This window comes from Schistocerca cancellata, chromosome 1 (genome assembly GCF_023864275.1).
Source record: "Schistocerca cancellata isolate TAMUIC-IGC-003103 chromosome 1, iqSchCanc2.1, whole genome shotgun sequence".
Taxonomy (NCBI): Eukaryota; Metazoa; Arthropoda; class Insecta; order Orthoptera; family Acrididae; genus Schistocerca; species Schistocerca cancellata.
In genome coordinates, this window is record NC_064626.1 from 1,068,028,612 (window position 1) to 1,068,033,326 (window position 4,715).

General features: G+C 39.6%; 1 pseudogene; it reads right to left on the reverse strand.

Moving 5' to 3' along the window:
• Positions 1–338: 338 nt before the first annotated feature.
• Positions 339–1,483, reverse strand: LOC126127293 (L-lactate dehydrogenase-like; annotated as a pseudogene).
• Positions 1,484–4,715: the final 3,232 nt, after the last annotated feature.

The window sequence follows — 4,715 nt, forward strand, 5'->3', positions numbered from 1 at the left end:
TCGTTGAGTAGGTACTACCTTCTCAGTACAAACGATGTAACTCTAACTGTTGATATTGACAGATCGTAAAATAAATTCTTTGCTGTTGTGTGTTCTTCGGCAGTCATCAACTTTACCACAAATATTTAAGAGCATTTTTATCGATCCGTTTATCTCTGAATTTCAGATCCTTGTCTTGCACGTCTCATGTATATATGTTCATGTACTGATAATAATGCTTCATTAACTTGAAAAGTGAGTCAGCATATATCCTGTTGGATAACTTTAAAAAAAATTAGTGTCTAACACCAATGTAACCGTTCATACCAGTTTGTACCTCACAAATAAAATCATCAGATTTATTTAGCATTGAGGGTTTCTTCCACTACGAGTGTAATTCCATTCTCTCCCAACACAGATGGCCATGAGAGAAACACGCCCTTTTTAATACTTTGATAACAACTGACCAGCGTTGACACAACATGAATAACATGGGTATTGGGCAAAATGCTTTGTGCTAAAGCTGAAACATTCAACCGAGTCGCCCACGATGTGTCGCCCTTTAATTTTCTGATCTCATATGCGCTCTAAAGTACTTGTTGGTGAAGTTATTCGCAGTTTTCTTTATCAGCTACTGTCCCCCACATCTTGATTTATATCTAGCTACCTGACTCCTACCACATTCACGCCGGACGTGACAGCCAAACTGGTGTCACTATGCTCTCCAATCATCCACCCATGACAACTTGTTGGAGCAACATTTAATTTCTGTGGCACCGGGAACAGGAAACTAGATGACTCTAAGTTTGTACCAGTCCATTGAGACGATTCTTTGGAGGGCTGTTCAGCTTCCAACCAACATACGTTAGGATATGGTTCAAATGGCTCTGAGCACTATGGGACTTAACTTCTGAGGTCATCAGTCCCCTAGAACTTAGAACTACTTAAACCTAACTAACCTAAGGACATGACACACATCCATGCCCGAGGCAGGATTCGAACCTGTGACCGTAGCGGTCGCGCGGTTCCAGACTGTAGCGCCTAGAGGCGCTCGGCCACTCCGGCCGGCATACTTTAGGATATCAATTGAATTACTATCAATGAGCAAAATAGTATTTGGACTGTGCTTAACCAAGTTCGGAATGATATCTTTGAACCTAGTAGTGTTTCGATGAACCAAGTCCAGCCATAATTCTTCTTCCCTCTGAGAGGCCGCAGAATTCACTGTGTACAGCCTTGACCCTGCAACTAAAGCACAATCAATGCTAGTAACAATCTTCCCCGTCTTCATAAATGTAAGGTCGTGTTGAAAATCCAACATTTCACCCTTCAGTTCTACAGCAACCACATCAGGTAGTGCAACTTCACTTGGAACATGCTGTGTCAGTATACTGAAGGCACAGAACATTCCAACCTGGCCGGTTCCCACCACTGCGACCTTGTTGCCGGATTTTCCCTGTGGCTCCGCAACTTCGCTCAAGAGAGCACTTGCAATTTCAGCCATTCCGAAAACTTCCTGTTCTCTGTTTTCGCTGCTACAGTCTCCAATGCTATGCACCCGTTCAAAATTCCTCTTCATATTCGATCCATGTCTGTAACGGAGTTCGTTGCCCTGTACGAGACGCGATCTACGTCCAGACGTACAAAGCTACGGAAGCGAGTATTCAGTAATATACGTCAAAGGAAAATCTACGACACTATTCAGTACTGAATTACGCAGCTGTCGCTGCCGCCGACACATTGGGAGTGGAGGTAGCAATCAACCCTAAGCATCTCTGCCTGTAAATTACGTTTTAGAATTAACTGGATTTTCCGTCGATGCTTGGCAGAACACGATAATAATAATAATAAGAGTACAGTATTAATTAGTATAATATCTCCTAAAGTTTTGTAAAACTGTATTTATACAGTCACGAACCGTCTTTGGGCTTCTTAAGGGCTATCTTCGGGTGACAACTGAGTGTTACTAACACAGGTACAAATGATGTGCGATCTACATAGACGACATTTGTACGGAAGATAAAAATGTGACATAGAGCGTAATTCTTCAGAATTTCCCGGCGATCTGTTCATGTCTTGAGGTGCCGGGTATCGGCGTCGTTCATGCACGATATTTCGGCAACGTGACACGTTATCTTCATGGGGTGCTATCTTAAAGTCGTCCATGCACGACGCTGATATGCGGCAGTATACCCGACACCTCAAGATGTCGAGATGCAGAGTGTTTACATATATAAACATAAAATATTTGACACACAGAAATAATTACATTGACAAAAATGGGGAGTAAAAGGATTTTATGTGGAGATTTTATTTAATAAATGACGAGATATGAGATGAATTTACTGTTTGGATCTAGTATTTGTGATCAAAACTTAGTTTAATAAAAGGGAAAAAGGAAACTGAGCTGTTTAAATTATTAAGTACTTTAATTCTCAGATGACATTCGGTCTCATATGTTTGTTGATTTCCAGTATTTCCAGTAGTATCAGCTTAGTGCTTTGTCAACAGAAAGTAAAACTTCGCTTTCTACATCATATAAACGATTTTCCGTTAAAAAATGATCAGCAAAGGTTGAATACTTCTTCCTTAATTTCCAGTTTCTCTCATCAGAACTATGACCCTACCGGAAATATTGGAAATCAACGAACACATGACACAGAATGCCAGCTTAGTATTAAACGGTGAGAATCAATTTCCTCTTCCCCCTTTGTTAAATTAAACTGTTGTCACAAATACTATATTCAGGTTGACAATTTATAAATCATCTTATTTCTCATAAAATTTTAAACGTATCACCACACACAAACTGTTCTCCACTTTTAATAGTTAACGTAATTATTTCTCTGAGACAAAAAATGTTATGTTTCCTTACGCAAATACTCTGAGTCATATTTATATCTTCTGTGCAAGTAATACGTGCGTAAGTCGAACATCATTTTAGTCTGTGTTTGCGACACTCGGTTGTTCCCTGAAGACGGCTTAAGAAACCGTAAGTCGGTTAGTGACCAAATAAATATAATTTTTCAGATCATTAGGAAGTGCTTCCTATTTAATATTATTAATAATTTGTGTTGATAACTATCTACAGCTGGGTAGATATATTAATATATCATTAATCTAATGAATAGACTGCAGTTTTAATTTATAATCTATTACATCCAATGTATATTTCAGTAGAAGCCCGAGGTCTAAGGCGGCCGCTGTGGCCGAGCGGTTCTATGCGCTTCAGTCTGGAACCACGCGACCGCTACGGTCGCAGGTTCGAATCCTGCCTCGGGCATGGATGTGTGTGATGTCCTTAGGTTAGTTAGGTTTAAGTAGTTCTAAGTTCTAGGGGACTGATGACCTCAGATGTTAAGTCCCATAGTGCTCAGAGCCTTTTTTGAACCCGAGGTCTAACGTCTTATGCAGTTAGTAGCCTAGATCTTAGTTTTGAGCTATCTGTAACCTGAAGTTTATTTTTGTTATATGCGCAGTTCAGTAATGACCAGCACATAGATTAATTTTTACACAAGCCTTTTGTTCATATTTTGTTTGTATGATTAGTTCATGTAATTAACACAATGGCGTACAAATGATGTTACTGTATACATTGACACTTATAGCTCACTGTTTAGAATTATTAGGAAAATGTAAATAGTGTGATTTTATTTCATAATCAGTCACACCCAATTTATGTTTCAGCCATAGCCCGAGGTCTAAGTTTTATGTTATTGGTAGCCCGAGGTTTAGTTGCATGTCATCTGTAGCCCAAGGTCTACAGTGTGCTACAAGCATATCTTACTGATCTGTGATGTAGGTCTATTATCTAATATAATTCCCAACATCCCTTGTTCCTACAATTGCATATTAACATTTTGTGTTATACAGGACGCATCTCATAAGAGTCGTCAGACGTACTTTCTCTGGTTTTTCGGCAGATATTTGCAGTTCTGTTTCTGCAAAATGTAGCTGGTGTCGGCCACACAAATGCTGCTCATCATGTCTTTCATGCGACCCCAGTGTCGACAGAAAGCGTAGGTTGGTTTCCCGTTACAAACAAAATGACTATTAAATCAGAATTTTACGTGCCATTCGATAGAGCGCTCCAAGATTACCCTAATGCATTATTGATTTTGTCGATACGTATTAACAGGAACAGTAAAACACGAAGAATAATCAGTACTCTAGCAGCGACCGAGCAGCGCGCTTCTGCATGGCGGTAGCAGTCATCACGAGCCAGAGCGGTACTGTCGCAGTTGCAGTACTCGTTATTTCCCATGTTTTACTGTTCCTGTTAATAAGTATCGATAAAACGACGCTTTCCATAGACCCTGGGCGTCACATGAAAGACGTAATAAGCAGTCTTTGTTCAGTTGAGTTCAGTAACACGATGCAAAAACAAAACTACAAATAGCTGCCGAAACACCAGAGAAAATGCGCCAGACTACCCTTAGGAGAGACACCCTCCGTATGCAATAGTTTGACCTCACTCTTTTCGAGCACTCGATATCTAACGCACAACAAAAATGTTTTATTATGATTATTCATAAATGTTCATTTATGCATCCAATATGAGCTTTTATATTACGTTTGTTGACTTGCATTTTATTGGTGATAAAGATGCGTTTTTATTGTAGCGTAAATACACTACTGGTCATTAAAATTGCTACATCACGAAGATGACGTGATACAGACGCGAAATTTAACCAACAGGAAGAAAATACTGTGATATGCAAATGATTAGCTTTTCA